This window comes from Aythya ferina (genome assembly GCF_964211825.1).
Source record: "Aythya ferina genome assembly, chromosome: 10".
Taxonomy (NCBI): Eukaryota; Metazoa; Chordata; class Aves; order Anseriformes; family Anatidae; genus Aythya; species Aythya ferina.
In genome coordinates this window covers 5143553-5159783 of record NC_140306.1, presented here as the reverse complement: position 1 = coordinate 5159783, position 16231 = coordinate 5143553, and the positions used below count along the sequence as shown (strand labels likewise).

Genomic DNA, 16231 nt, shown 5'->3' with positions numbered 1-16231 from the left:
TGCTACACTCTTGCCCTTAATTAACAACTTAATAAAGATAAAGTGAAAAACAGTCACCCTCTTTGATGTTGTAACCTCTCAGTACATAAGATGCTGAAGCAACAGCAGCGGTGTATGGGATAAACGTGTCATGCAGCCCTCCCTGATGAAGAGTTTCTGAAGCAGGAGTCTACTTCCTGCAAAAGGTGTTTGCGAAGCAATTTCATTCTCTGAGATTACTGAAAAAATCCCAAGATCCTCCTAATGTACTTAATCCTGTGTACCAGCACGAATTTTGGCACCTCTCAGAAGCAGGCCCGCTGTTCCGCAACAATTCATCTGCTGCGTTTTGTTACCAAACCTTAATTTAGAAAGCAAATACGACTTGTACGGAAGGGCCACGCAGTCCTCCTTTCAGGCTGGAAGCAGCACGTGATGGAGGCATTTGAAACACGCAGGTGAGGCCTGGTGGAGAAGCACATCCTCTGGGGACACCTCCAAGGGCCCCACCGGGCTCCCAGCCTGCTGAGCTGCCTCAAGCCAAGGGCTGAGGAAGCCGAGAGCCGGCTACACCCCAAATGATTCACCTCTGCAGGAAGAAGCCTCTCCTCTGCGCTGCTCAGGAGGCTTTTTCAGTAGCTGGCACCCTCCTCAGCGAGGCACAGCACGATGCTGTTTAATAACAGCCTTCCAAGCCGGGGATGAGGTGCTGCCTTCCTCCTCCTTGCAGGTAGCTCGGGCTGTACACATGCTGTTTTACACACACACAACGTAAACAAATGCACTGACAAACACATTTTTCAAGACACTGTGCCAGAAACACGAATTTCCTGCAGTCTGCACCCCACAGTACACTAATTATCATTTCATGTCAGAAGCGAAGCGCCTCTGCCTTTTAACTCAATAAATGATGAAAGCACTCACAGCCTGGCTCCTCGAGCAGCAAACACACCCGCAGTACCTGGCAGTACAGAATCAGGTCAGGCTCAAAACGAGCAGTTTCTGCTCCAGTTTCACAAACCGGGGTTTATCATTACTCACTACAGCCCTACCAGCATAAGAACACATCCATCAGCCGGCTTCTGGAAACCAACTTCTCTGGTCAGGCTTCTCTTACGGCCGGGTCAAGGTGTACTCAGCACGGTTTCGCTGAAACCTGGCACATCCATATGCATCCATCAGGTGAGGAGTTGTTTCAGGAAGTCTGCACGCAGCTTAGAGAGCACAGCTTCTCATATATTTTACATAGCAGCATGCATAAATCGGATTTGAATTTTCATGTACAGAAATTTAAGTCAGAAATCTGCAGCCCCCCACCAAAAGTCAGTCTGCACAGAGACTTCCTGGGCTTCTGGGGAAGGGAGGATAAAAAACATGGGGAGAGGGGAAATCTTATTTCCATCTAAAGGAAGATTTGTTTCTCTTGCACATCTAAGGGGCCTGCAGATGCTTTCAAACAGCATCTTCATGCACTTTCACAGCAGCCCCCCTAGCAGGGTGGGGATGGACTCAGTGGGTGCCTCGCAGGGAGGCTGCCACCCACCGAGCCAGCAGCCTGCAGCTACCTGGGTGAGGAGACAGCTCCAGAGGTGCTGTACAGCAGGTCGAGGTGTCAGCAGGACTTAACACAGCCCCTGGGGGTGGGCACGGGTGGCTGAGGGCACAGGCACACGCAGTGGATGGGTGAGGACATCGCAGGACTTGGGCATCAGCTTCCTGGTGCAGCGCCCAGAGACACCCCGCACCTGAAAAATGCTGAAGAGCCTCAGCGACGCTCACACCCATACTGGCTGCACCAGGGAAAGCACGAGGAAGAGGTCAGCAGGATGCAGGGTGATTTGTGGGAAGGATTCCTTCTCGGAGGAGGCTTCACCAGGAGAGGAGAGCCCTGGGGCACCCTGAGAAGCATCACCACCACCACCACCTTCCTCAGTGACTTCAGCCCTTCCCCACAGCCACCATGGGGCAGTTTCTCCACCTGTTCCCCCAGCAGGTCACCCCGATGTCCACAGGTCCCAGACCTGCTGGGCTCCCCTCATGCCCCACAGCACCAACCCCTGATGGATGTTGGCATCGCCCTGCTCCGAGCACAGCCCAAAACGAGGGGGTGGCTCCAGCACCTTGAGTCGGCAGGGAATTAGAGGAAGCCTGGAAAAGTCAGGTAATTGTGTTGGGATGAAGCGTTTCGTAGTAGATATAAATACGTGAGGAGTGTGAAAATGCAGGGCTGCCCCAGCTTTATGATTATTTTATAGCCTCATTAATCTACAACAAATGGGGTAGAATTACTGCCTAACCTAAATACCAGGCAGAGATCTACAGCGCTGTAAGAGCGAGCGTAAATGAGGTAGTAAAGTTTCAGCATTTTGCTTGATATATATGGCCAGGAAGGCAAAAATAACAACCCAAACCTATCAGTCTCCTGACAAGAATCTGTAAGAGAGTGAGAATAAATGATGTCTAACTATGATAATTATATCCTCAGTGCATTCATTCTCTCAGGATGAGTAACCCGGGATGCTGTGGCCTCCAGAAAAATCATGACTCAGAGCAATGCTCTGCCCTTGATCAGACTTCATGGGTCACACCCAGCCCAGGAAAGCCATACACCCAGGAGAGGACTTGTCCTTCCCCGTGTACACGCTCAAAGGTCACATTTTAGATCCCCGTACCTTGGACTTAGAAGCCCAGAGGCTTCTACCCCTTCGCAGAGATGGCCGTGCAGCTTCAGAGCTGGTTTTTGCAGAGGGAGAATCACAAACTGGTGGAAAGAGACAGCACTGGCAACCAGGAGAAAAATTGGCAGATCAAATCTTCGTAGTAAGGTGCCAGCTCTGTGCTGTTGAGCAATGCTTTCTGAGAACACGGGTCCACTGCCACTCTGCTCCTCAAGGTAAAAGCAAAATAAATTTCAAGCTGTATCAGCTGCTGCTACAGCAATTAGTACCTCATTTTACCAACAGAGCTGTGCATTGTGCATTTGTCAGTTCTGTACAAATAAAAGGGGAATAACCACACAGAATTTGGAAGGAAGCAAATCTGTGTTTGATTGTTAGACCAAGCTGGCTCTGGCACACGCAACGCATTTCTTGAAGGCGAGCCTTGGTGCTATCAGAGCATTTGACGATGGAAAAGGAAAGGAGTCGAGCAGCACGTGGCATTTCCCCACGGAGGAACCACAGCACTTTTACGGGGCACTGAACATCGCTACGAATAAGACCAACACGAGCCTTCCAACACAGAGCAGAGGCGCACATCCAACGTGCACGGCCCCGCGCGGAGAGCCGAGCCAAAGGCAAAAGAGCAGCCATTGAAAGGCTGCTTTCATCCTCCCAAGGCCTCCAAAACAAACAACCAGCACGCCACGGGCTTGATCCAAAGCCCGTTGAAATGGCTGGAAAGGCTCCAGCTGCCTTCAGCAGGCTGGCAGCGAGGCTGGCCACGCGACGTGAGCTCACCTCCTCCGGCTGCAGCGTGGGGCTTCTCCCCCTTCCCTTCTCTGGTCTCGGACATTTTGTAAGTGTTAGCTCCTCACGCCGGCTAAAATTAGTCAAAAATAAAACTTGTTTTGAAGTATTAAGGCTTTCTACCCAATGCCTGTGAAAACAGATTGGTCAGGAATCCAGATCCCCGTGGGTGGTGCCCACAGGACTGCTCTTGGCACAGAAAGGCTGAATCACGGCTCTGCTTCTGGCTTCATGAGGAGCCCCAAGTCCAAACCTCCCTCCCTTTTTAAAAAAAGCACTGAGAGAAGGGACTGACGGCAGCAGCAGTTTTATCAGATGCCCCCGGGGTGGGAGCAGTGACCCCAGGAAACATCCAAGGGACAACACCAGAGGAAGCCACGAGGGCAGCGCTGAGGGGAGCTGCGCAGCTGAGTCAGCCCCTCCGGGCAGGACCTCGGCCCTGCGGGGGATCTGTGGTGGCAGGGCGAGACCCACACAGGTGTCGGGCACGGAGCCCTGCCCTGCCACCAGGGAGCTTCCCCACATCTCGCCCTTCCCTTGGTATAGGGTGAGGACAGGGATGTAGAGGCTGAGGAAAGGCCAGCCCACGTGGCAGAGAGCAACCACAGGGCTGAACCAAGCAGAGCTCTGTGTTTTATAGGGTCATGGGGGATACGAGAAGAGAGGTACAAGGAAGAGTGGCTTTTAACAAAAGGCTGTAGATGGTACAAGCTTACCTGGAGCCAAAATCCTTTTAAGCAGTTTGGATCTCGTGTTTTACTCCGTCTTTAATCGCTTTGACTTCCCTCAGCCACACCACTGGGCTCAGCCTGGCCACCCTACAACAGCACCAGGTCCCCAGCAGGAATCGACCCAAGCCCATTCCCACACCTGGTGGTGTTCCTCCTCCCCTAATGAGCACAAGTGAGCATCCCCCATTTGTCAGCCATTATCCCAGGCAGTAATTTCAGTCTCCCCCTCACGCTCCAAGTGGAAACGGTGCCGTAACTGAGCAGTACCTGCTGGCAGAGGAACTCCTCCATAGAGGGACAGGAGGGGCTCAAAGCTTCCTAAATGAGAATTTCATTTCTTTTTCTCCCCTTTGGGATATAAAGCAGGCTTGCAAACTGCCCTTACCATTATCAGAGCCATGATTCAATCAGTGTTTCATGGTCATAATTAACAGGTATTTGTTTTCATGGGTGTGAGTCCTCAGCTGCCAAGAGTGAGAAATTAAAGAGCATTTCTCCCATCCTCCTTGGAGAGGACGTGATGTGAGCTTTAGCCAGGGAAAGGAAGCCATTTGGAGCAGGAAGAGGATGCTTGGAAATTGAGTTACTGAGTTCGAGAGCTCATATTGGGCCCTTTCTGCAGTCGTAAGATCAAGCCCACCTTTAAATCCAAGCGCATTACCTGGCCGTGGTGGGACACAGGGCCCCTGCCTGCTCCAGAGGCAGCGAGCTCCTGCAGCACACGTGGCACACATCAGTATGCCTTGCACAGAAACAGCAAGGGGAGAATAAATTCAGGGATTCCTGCGCAAATCTACTTGATATTGCATTTCCCAATCCTCTGGGAGTAGAAGTTATGTATAATATCCTTTAACCATCAGCAAGAGGAAGGGGTAAATCAGACAAACCCCCCCAAGAACACAGCAGCCACTGGAAGACAACTCTGCAGGGCTGAATTATGCAGCAGCCTTCCAGCAGGTACGGCTGCAGCACGGCACCATCTGCTCCTCCGCACGCCTGCTGCCAGCTACCACAGCAGGGATTTACTTGCGTATCCCATCGAGGTGCTGCTGAGGTGACGGGCAGGACATCTGTCACGAGAGAAAGGGACTGACACCTGCCTGCTGCACAGCTGGGAGGGAGCAAACATCAAGACAGGGACAGGTGATTTTCTGACACGGGATGGTGCCAGCCCTAACGAATAGCCCCTGATGATGCCACGCATCCTCCAATATACCAGAGAAAGCACATTTTCCAGCTGTTTGTCTTACAGTGCCAGACCATGTTTATATCAGCAATTCCTACCTATTTGCAGGGTTGCAGCAAGTTGTCTGTTACGACAAGGAGAACAGCAGCCAGCATTTCCACAGCCTGAGATCGGGATATACGGGACTTACACAAATACAGCCTCAGCCATCAGCTGGGAGCTTCCAGCCTGGGTCCGAGCAGACCTCGGAGCACCCAAAATGAGGAGGAGCTTGGCACAGCACCAGCCCTAAGGGTCGTGGTGCCCAGCGGGGTGCAGGTGGGAGCACCGAGCCCAGCGGGGCTGTGGGGTGCAGAGCCCAGGGCTGAGCCCTGCTGGCTGCGCTGCCCTGCTGCTCCCTCTGCTGCACGCAGAGCTACTGCTAAAGCACGGCTCTGAGAGGCCATGGAGCAAAGCTCCAGCTCCTGGCTGGCTCTGAGTTGCGGCTCAGCAGCTGCTCTGTGGGCAGGGGGCTGGAGCAGGGACAGCGAAGCCCCCCCAGCCCAGTACTGTGAGCCTCCAGCCCTCTGGGTCCTCAAGAAGCTCCTGCAAACAGCAGGGCAGCACAACACTCCTCATGGCACATGCTGCTTACACACTGCAATCTTCAAGCAAAGCATACTCCAAAGCAGCTTCTAAATTCCTTTTTCTAAAGGCCTTTTGGGCTAAGACACCTGACCCGAGCTCCCAGGGACACCTCCAACCCCACAAACACAACCACACACACACACCCCACCGGCCTCCCAGGCTCCCCACAATCAAACCCCTCTCACCTGCGACTCGGGAGGTGAGTCCCTCAGGGAGCCACACGCTGCCTGCCCTGGTCACTCTCTGCCACGCTCCATGAAAGCCTCCGCGGCGCTGGATCCGCACCCGGTGCCCGCAGCCCAGCTCCTGCCTCCCACAGAGCTCCTCCTGCCGCGGGTGCCCGGGGTTCCTGCTCGGCACCTCCCGGGGAGCAGCGAGCAGACTGGTTCAGCCTGTTGCTGCCACGCTGAAGGCCGAGCGGTGCAGGAGGTGTCTGAGTAATGTGTTTGCTCCTGCCCCGGCTGGGAAGGGGGAAAACAAAGGCGGTTCAGAGATTGCAGACTTTCCCCTAGCTGTTTTCAAAGGGGATGGCTGGTGACTGGATTAAAAACAAGGCAAGAGTCAGAGCTTCAATGCAAAACACAACCTTTCCTCTTCTCCTAGATTTTTTAAAAATATAATATTTTTTTTAATATAATAATTATGTGCCCCTCTTCTCCACCCCTAGTTTTACTGCTCAGCCAGGAATTAGGGCTCTTGGTTCCACTTCTCCCCTCCAGCGGGGTCCAGCTCAAGCAGCTCAGACCTCGGGAGCCTCCCAGCAGTACGAGGGGTTCCCAGGGACAAACCAAGCTCTTGGCGGTCGCTGTCACAGCCCTGCTGCTGTTTGTGCACTTCAGCTTCCCCTGCCTTAGCACTAAGGGCTGCTGCTGCTCAGGAAGACGTTCATCCACTTCCCCTGCATGCCCAGGGACGGGTTTAACACCAGCACGCCCAAAGGAGCAGATGGCTCAGGCACAGAGTGCTCCGCATGGAGAATTTGACACGCAGAATTTAAGATATCTGAAAACACCCCCAGCTGGTCACACCTCGGGCATGCCACTGGGCTGCTTTGTGACACCAACCCGCCTGCAGCTCTGGTGCAGCCTCCTGCCTCTGCTTAACCCTCACCATCCACTACCCCAGATTGCATCCTTCTGAACTTCTGACCTGTGTCCAGATCCTTCATTGGACGCTATAGCAATATGAATTTCCCCTTACAACTCCCCCACATCCTCAAAGGATGATATTTCTCCATTTTTTATCCACAGTGGCACAGAACCTCCCTGTCCAAGCCCATAACAGCAGGGACCAGGCTGCTGATTAAGCCTGGCGTATTGCAAAAATTGTTTCTGTGCTCCCCTTTCCAGGGGGACGTCTGCTGCAAGGCTGGTTTTGTGTCTGTAACAAACCAAGGCATGCTCAACATCTTCTGGGTTCACCTCTGCATAATTCCTCCCCCATTAGGCTCACGAATGAAGTGCTTCCAAGCTGCAGATACAAACACGCTGCCTAATTACAGTCAGGCTGAAGCAGATCCTCCCAACACTCAGGTCCTGGGCTCCATCCCGCCTGCCCCCAGCTATCCCCGACGAGGAGCAGCACCGCTTCCCGCTGCAGGACCCTCTGCAAGCTGCACGGGGCTGCTTCAGGCCTGTTTTCTGCAGGAAAAGCTTTTCCACCTTGCCTTCCCTCCCGCAGGGTGCTGCAGTGCTCCCCCAGCACCTGCACATCCCTGCTCATCGAGGGGATGAGCTCCAGCACCAAGGGCAGGCAGTGGGGCTGGGATCTGCGCTCTCTGCTGCGGCCCAGGCTGCACAGCGTGGCTCAGAGCTCACAGTGCAGCTTTCTGAGACCCTTGGTAAAAGCAGGGGCTCCACTTCTCTCCAGGGCTATGCGAGCATCCCTCGAGTTAACACATTTTTTGGAGCTCAGTTCATTGTCTGGGGCAGCTGTCCTCAGCCCCCGGGGGATTTCAGTGCTGCCAGCCACAGCTCTAAGTGTGTGTTAAGGCTCTCTGGGAGGGCAGCAGCTGTCGGACAGGACTTCCACTGGCTCAACCCTCCCCACACACAAGCAGCCAGAGAAATAAGGGATGCAAAACGCACCGTGCAGCACCTCTCACCTACAGCAACACAGCAAAACCTCTCCCCACACACAGATGGTGAGGCTGGCAGGGAGGGATGGCGGCACTGATTCACTCCAGCAGCTGCTAGAAGCCACCCTACGGCTTCAAAACTGAGAAACCCAGCACAGAAACTTGCCCTTCACCTGTGCCAGCAGATCCTGCCCAGGAGCAGGTCCCCCCAAAACTCAGGGGCAGAGGGAAGGGCCGGCACATCGCAGCAGCAGCCTTCCCAAAGTGGCCGTGCTCCTCAGATGAGGATTAAACTCCCCTCTGCTCGATGTGAAGCAATTATGCATTGCTCAGGTTCCTGGCAGGAAAGCAGAGCGTCAGTTTAAGTAGAGATTAAAAGGCCTGCACCAGTCACAGGGTTCAGCATCAGTGGAGGGCACCCTGGGGCCACGCAGCACTGGCTGAGGGCAGCAGCACACTAGAGGGCAGCCGGTGCCGGGTCAGGCTCCCATCACCTCCAGCCTCAGCAAAACACGGATTTTGCTTGCCCATTTTTGCCAGCAGAACCAAAATAGGTACGCAAAACACCAATTTTGCACACAGAAAAGTGAAGCCATACCCATCCTGCCCAGGGCAAAGCTGCTTTCTGTTCACAGGAACTGCCCAGCTGAATTTCCCCAGGTGATGGTGTTCTCCAAAAAAAAAAAAATAATAATCCAGGTCTGTTGTAGCCAAAGACTCCAAGAACTGGTATCTAATAGAATAAAATTGTTCTTGGGCTAGAAAGGAACACAAGTTAACAGACACCACAGAAAGGATCATTAAGGGGATGATTACCCTTCATATTTTACAAGCTGCTCTCAGCTCGAGGCTGCCACGGTCCCAATCCTGCATTTAGACCCAAGACAGATCCCAAATGTCTCTTTGCAGCTGAAGCATGATTGGAGAGGTTCCCTAGGAGGATCAGTCCTTTCCACAGTCCGCAGCCACTACATAATTAGTGCTTTCCTGCTCTGTGTGCTTTAAAAGCCTGCCTGGCCTGTCCACCTCCACACCAGCAGATTTTTAGTGTTCGGAAGCCAGGATTTGTCTCACAGGCACTTTTTCCATCTGTTCCTTAACTCCTGAAAAGACAGCAAGATGGCAGACAGAGGTCACGCTCTGCTCCGTTGCTAGAAAGTCAGCCCCGAGCAGCCACTGGGAAAGCGCTCGGCAGGCAGGGCAGCACATGAGGTCATGGGCTGGGACACCTGCAGTAGCTTAGGTGCTAGGACAGAGTGGAAAAAGTGGCCTCTGCCAGGCCTGCCTAGGGCTTTACTTGCCTGAAACAGGGATTTCTGCTCAGACGTATATAGATGAGAGCTGAGAAACAAGCTGGCCTGAATTCAAGACCATCGCATCAGTGTATAAGCAATGCTCACGTGCCAAAACCTCAGCTGGGATTTTGTTTTTGTTCTCCATCTCCAATGATTTAGCTGCAATTTTATTGATTTTGAAAGAATGGACAGAGCTAAGCAAGCAGGATGTGGGGGCAGCCAGGAATAACTGCTGAGAGAGAGGAAGGGCTGCACAAAAACCCACCACATTCCTGGAAGATCAGAGAGAGCCCGTGTCTTCCCCCACCTGAATGGCAAAGTTCCCATCAGTTTAAAGAGAACTTCAACAATTTCTTCCATAGGAAGTCAAGAAAAGTCAAGATATCAGAAAAAACAGCCCGTGTTATCCAGAGGCTTGAGGATTACTTCAGTTTATTCTAGGGAATGGTGCCCAGCACACATTTGGTCTCACAGAAAAGCAAAGCTACATTTCAGGTAGATCCAACCTCCTCTGAAGTTTCATGTGCTCTGGATGGGCTTTGGGGGGTTCCCCCAACTGCACCGCCCCACAGGGCTACACCAAGCCCCCCAGCCCTGGGTGCACAGTGCCAACACCTCACTTCCAGCAGGAAGAGTTGCTGATCCCCTCCTTGGAACAGGACTGTTACAGACAAACCAGCAGAGAGAGCACAGGGAAGGGATTAGTGTTAGAAATTAATTAACACGATGCCCAAACAAATGAGTTACATCCCAGTTTATTCTCTCCATCCCAGAGGGAGAATATCCTTATCAGAGCAGCTGAGAAAGCGAGGACAAGTCTAATAAAAAGACAAGCCGGGCTTCCGAGAGTTATTTTTAACTAATTCTCCCTTTTTGTTCCATGTTACTTTAATTAAAGGGTTGAAGCTGCAGTGAGAGCCCCGTCTTGCATCACTGTTATTTGGCAGCGCCCTGCAAAGCTGCAACTCTTGGCTGAAGTCGCAGAGCACAACTTCTAGAGAGGCTGTAGTGATGCATGGCACAACCTGAAGTCTGGACGTGGTTCCCTAGCGGTCAGTCCACTGATCTGAGCCCTGGATCACATTTCTGAGCTGCTCTCTGCAAGCGTTGGCCACTGCACTCAGCCTGCAGAAGGACATTTTGCCTTCCCTGCACTGCTGCTGCTTGTTGTCCTCCAGCAGGAGCCACGGCACGCAGCACAACCTGAGAGAAGGCAGCCAAAAATAAGACAACACGTTATAAGATACGAGATACAGAGTACAGAACATGAGTTCCAGGACAGAGATTTCAACCACAGGTTTTACTCATTTTCTTGGATGTGTAAGAAAAATTCTGCACTTTCCACAAGTGGCAAAAGAACAGTCTCAGAAATGATCCTCACAGCTTAAACAGAAGGGGAAGAGGGAAAAGGGAAGGCTACCACATAGAGCAGCACATCACCCGACCACATTGCTTAGGGATGCAAATGCAGACGATCCTGCTGAACAGGGTCAGAGCCCGTCTCCTGAGCAGCTCGCTGAAACTGCAGGAATTTGCCCTCAAAGCTTTCCTCCAGTTGGGCCAATATCTGCTCTGGGAGATCACACAGCACCTAGCAGATAAAGCCAACTCCTTCAAAAACTTGCTTTGGTTAAGTTGCCCACGGGGACTCACAGTTATGGGATAAAAGCTTTGTCTGGGATAAGACGACAAAGAAGGGAGAAATCCTTTACAAGTTCTTATTTGGGCTTCTTTCTATTTATCCTTTGAGGTTCCTATGCCCAAGATTTCCTCAGTTACCCTGAAAGCTGCAAATCCACCGAACAGGAGAGCACCTACAGCGACATCAAGCCTCCCAGGGTCTGGGGCTTACAAGAGAAAGCCCGAGGGTTACTGCTGGTGAGAGCCGCAAACGCTGCAGATCTCATTCCCCATCACTACCAGGGAGGGCAGCAGCTCCAGCATCTAGAAACCCTGTGCACGGACAGCATGAGGACACAAAAACATTTTTAGGGCACAGATGACCCACTAAATGGCAGGGGTCAGGACAAACACTTCCTCTGAGGGTGGACGAGCCCAAGCTCTGATCAGGATGCAACACAGCAGACCTCCCTTCTCCCCACGCCCCTGGAGCAGTTCACACTGCAACGGAGTTGTCACAGCGACAGGAAGCAACGTATTCAACAGCTGCTTCTTTTAATACAGAATTTTAAAACAGCACTTCCCTCCTCCATTTACCAGAAGCATCACAGGCTGATCACAGGCTGCCCTGCCTAAATGGAGCGGGGTAGCAGAGGGACACGGCCACCTGTACCGAGCACAGCGGCTCCCGGTGCCCCAGTGCTCAGGAGCCAAGTCCTTCAGCTGGTGTGGATGATCCATCTGCTGTTCCTCCTGCAGCAAACTCAGCAGCATTTGATCTACAGCAAGCCCCAGAGGCAGTTTCAGCCCCTTCTGCAGAGACAAGCGTGCTCGGCTCCAGTATATGAGAGCAGGAGTGCGTTTTCAAAGCAACACACCAAGCCGAACCTGAAAGCATTTGTTTCAAAGCTAGACTCTAAGAGCTCCTCCATCACTTGGAAAACCTTCCCACAGGCCTCCTCCACCCCTCAGAGGAGCTGCAGCACAGCCCAGCCCTATAAAAAGCAGGTCCCAGCACTGGGAGCAGAGCCCCGGACCCCATCCCCAGAGGCACCCACACCCCCAAGGTCCGCAGCAGCAGCATCCCAGAAGGAAAGCCCGCAGTAACCCTGCGTTTGCAGCTTGTTTTGTTCCTAGATGCTCCCAAGGCTGCTGGAAAGGTTCCTGCTGCAGGCTCTAGGTCCATTTAGCGAGCTGCCTAACAAGCCCATGTCATTTCTCAGGCTGTTAGCATGTCATGGAGCTGCAGCTCGCTGCGGGGTGACTGGCAAGAGAGGAGGCAGCTCCACACACTGTGCCACCAGACCTCCTCCTTCCCAGCGCTTCTTAATCCCCACGCCAGCGCTCACCTCCCCACTGAGGAGCCGCTTCCAAATTCCAGGCTGTGGGAGGGTTATGCTCTCAAGACAGAAGAGCCCCAAATCTCCCCTTTGAGCTGGAGCACCTGTGCGGGCTGCAGAGCAGGAACCAGCACGGGGATGAGGAGAAGAGCAGGGAAGAGGTGAGCTTTCTGCTCCCACCCTGCCCTGAGGCTGCTCCCCAGGCACAGAGCGGACTCCTGCCAGCTGCTCACCTGTGCCCCAGGCAGACGTTTAGTCCCAGTGGCCAAAATCTTCCAATTCAATGCCAAGTTCTCCAGCTGCATGGAGCATCTCCCAGACAGGATAAAAGCAGTCCTCACTTCTTGTTGATAGCTCTGTGTGATGTTCAGCTCTCAGCACAAGCCACACAAGACCCATATTTTCCAAGACACTTCCCAGGGACCTTCCCAGCCCTCCCCAGGCCAGGCAATGATGGTCCTGGTGGGTCCCCAGGAGCACAACCCCAGCAGCTTCTCACCAGGAGAGGATGGAGCCGAGCAGGGCTGGGGCACTAAAAAAAGCACTGGGTCATGGAGGGGGACAGGGACAGCAAACCCCCAAGCAATGTGACAGCATTTTGGTGCTCTTTGGCTAAAGGAAGCCACGACCTACAGCTGCACTCACGCAGGTTTTTATCTGGTTATGGGATTTTTTTCCCCTTCCCCAAGAGGATGAAGGCAACAAAGAGCACAAAGGGAGAGGTAGGAGGACTGCAGCAGCACAAGGCAGATGAGAAATGAGGGGCTCCTGCCTTTGATGCTTTGATGATCACGTCATTGCAATTACTGTGTTGAGGGCTCCGCTGTGTCACTGGTAAATAAATCATCTGAGAACATGAGCTGTGCAGAGCTCGCACTGCAAGTCACTGCAGGTAGAAGTGATAAGAGAAGTCAAAGCATTTCAAAAAAGAGGAAAATCTCTGGAATACTAGAAAAACAACGTGATGTGTACTTTGAGTCATTCCTCTACAGTCTGGGTAGGTGCAGGGAGGATAATGGAGACTGGCTTCAAGCACGCAGCTTCAGGGAAATGAAGCCATCAATTAATCATGGGTATTCTGCTGGAGATACAAAGCATGAAAACCTGGAGTTGTCTTTGTGAGGGAGTGTCTGGGACTGCTTTCTGGAAACACCCCTCCTGATACAGCCCTAAGGACCATGCAAGGCAGCAATCAGCTTTCTTCATCACAGAAGATCCGTGCGACACCGCCTCCTCCTCCTCCTCCCCCATGGCAATGACCGAGCAGATCCATCACAGCACAGTTACACAGGATTTCCCACCTGGCTGCACTGCAGAGTGATGTGAAGTGAAACACCATCCCAAATATTTAGCAATCTGTTGACTTGAGCTTCCTACCAAGGCCAACGCCTGTTTTCCAGATGGATCAGCAGACCCAGAGGGCAGAGATTCACCCAGGACCAGGCAGCACTGCTCACCCCACTAGCTCCTGGGAGCAGACAGAGGGCAAAGCACCACCAACACACGGACCTTCGGCCACTCCTGGATCTGCAGCTTCACCTTCCCTCTCCCCCCAGCCACCTGCTCTCACTCAAGTCCGATTTCCTCAGCCCTGCCTGCTCTACAGCCCACATGGCTCCAGCGAGGCTTGCTGCACACCCGCTTTGCAATTCAGAAGAGCCTTAAACTCCTCCATCAGCTCAGTATTTGCCTATAATCCCCTTTGGATCTGAAGTGTTTATACAGTATTACTTGCAAGATTTAACTCAAAGATGATTAATTTGGTGCTGTGATTTTTGGCTTCGCTTTGATTTCAAGGCGGTAGCGGAGCGCCTGCCTTTCAATAGCTTACGGACCTCTTCTGTAATTAAAGCACTTGTGAATTTGATGAGCAGATTTATAGCCCTGAAGGGCATTCAAGATATTTTTTTTAAAGCACCAACACCACTTTTATCCACCCCCTCACTTGTGCAAGTCCACCTAGCATTGGTGGGAGCACACATCCCGTGGTCCCATTCCCAAGAGCTGTACTGTGCTCATCGCAGACAGAAATCCATCCTGCCCCACCTGCAAGCCTTTAAAGCCCAGACCCAAAGTACAATAACACCCAGCAGGCTGTGGCCACAGGCTCTGCTCACCCTGGGCATTAAGATTCCTGCCTGGAGGCACAGAGCAGCTCTGCAAGGTGGGGTCCCAAGGAAATGTTACCTGCTGGCCCCTCCGTGGGGTATCTGAGCAAGTGGCGTGGCACAGGCTGTCCTAGCTGGAACCGCAGCCCTTCTCCTGGCTCCAGGACCTCCTGGTTGCTTAGGGAACCACCAGCCAGGTCCTTGGTGGATGTTCATCACTAGTGCAGCACACAGGCACCAGAGCTTCTCCCTTACACCAGGCCTGACCTGCTGAAGCATCAGCAAGGCCCAGTTTTACCCTTCGAAGCAGGTGCCACGCTGAAGGTGCTGCCCAGCAAACTGTTTTTGCTAAATCTGGGCAGCTGCCTGAACTTTTGGGAACAGAGCAAGTGCAGGAGAGCAGGAACAACATGGGCAGGGGGCTGCTCCAAGACTGCCTGGTAGCTGATGTTGCTGAACTCCCAAGCAGGTAGCTCGCCTTCTGCAGGCTTGAATCAGACCCCAGAAAGCGAGTTATTTACTGTCTGAGGCTGTCCACAACACAGAGAAGCAGCTCTCCCTCATTCAAACCTCTGCTCACTAGCATCTAGGCACTTGAGCTATGCTCTTTAGTCTTCAGCAATATCCATGAAAGCAAAGTTGTCCCAATTTTCAGGCTTGTTACCATCTCACACAAAGCCTCACACCTGTATGCAACCTAAACCCCAGTGAGTTGCCCCTAAGCAAGATCCCCCAGCTAACACCATTTTCACCCCTGTAAGACCAGGGTTTAAAATCGCCGCACCTCCAAACACCTCCAATTCCCCAACCTGATGCCATGGCAGCAGGAGAAGCGAGTCCTTCCCCCCACACGACCCCACATAACCGAGTACTCCTAAAAAACAATTTATCATCAGAACCGAGTCAAGAAACCCTTCCCTGGCAGGAGCCCTGCATTCAGAGCCACCACCGGTTCCATTTCACAGTAATAACTGAACATGAGACGTGATTGCATTTTAGCAAAAGATCAAATTGCTTTACAAAGATCAATGAATCCTCACAGACCACGCTTCAAGCGCCAAATAATGAACCTTTCAGGAGCCTGTATTGGTAAGACACCCGGCAAAGCGAAGCAAGGGCAGATCTTAGTATCACCGCACACTTCCCCACCTAGCCATGGGTGGGAAGCTGCCCAGGTACATAGCCCAAGACACCACAACCCGATTGCACATCAGCTTTATGAGACAATGCTCCAAGATCTTAGGAACTGCCTTGATCAGTATTCCCTGCAGGGACTACTGCTGAAAAAAATGTTTATTATTTGTAGCAAAAAATAAATAATCTCTGCAACTGAGAAAGCCACTTTGGGTTTTAGAGAGGTCCTGATACAGTGTTATGCAAATGCCATCTGCTCACAGGACTGCTTCCATGCTAAAAAATCTCACAGAACGGTTTGGGTTGGAAGGGACCTTAAAGATCCCCTAATTCCAGCCCCCCTGCCACAGGCAGGGACACCTCCCACTGCTGTCAGTGTGTACAAGCCAGAAACACAGGGGGTTGAGTTTGTAAGACTTCGTACCACTTGCCCAAAAATGCTTTTCCTGCTGATTTCTTGGCTCCTGCAACAAAGCCAAGAAGCTGCAAGTGGCTGCACGTCAGGGCACGGGCTGTGCTGGGGAGCCAGGAGCTGCTCCCCGTGGGGCCCAGCCTGGTGCTGCTGCACCTCACAGCTCCGGGATGCCTTTGCAAAGGGTGAGCATGGGAGAAAAAAAGGGAAAAGAGGTGAAAGTAGAAATTAAAGCAGCTTTCACTTACTGTTTTT

At 52.5% G+C, this 16231-nt stretch overlaps 1 protein-coding gene across 3 annotated transcripts in view; it reads right to left on the bottom strand.

Annotated features, from left to right (window-relative positions):
* FRMD4B (FERM domain containing 4B) overlaps nt 1-16231 on the bottom strand; it is a 114386-nt gene that overhangs the window by 77111 nt on the left and 21044 nt on the right. Inside the window, exon 1 of one of the 3 annotated variants that reach the window (XM_084530879.1) lies at nt 6176-6190. The exons of the other annotated variants lie outside the window; for them this stretch is intronic. The gene's annotated coding sequence lies outside the window, so the exon portion shown is untranslated. Of the gene's footprint in view, nt 1-6175; nt 6191-16231 lie in introns of those variants that run through there. 3 annotated transcript variants of the gene reach the window in all.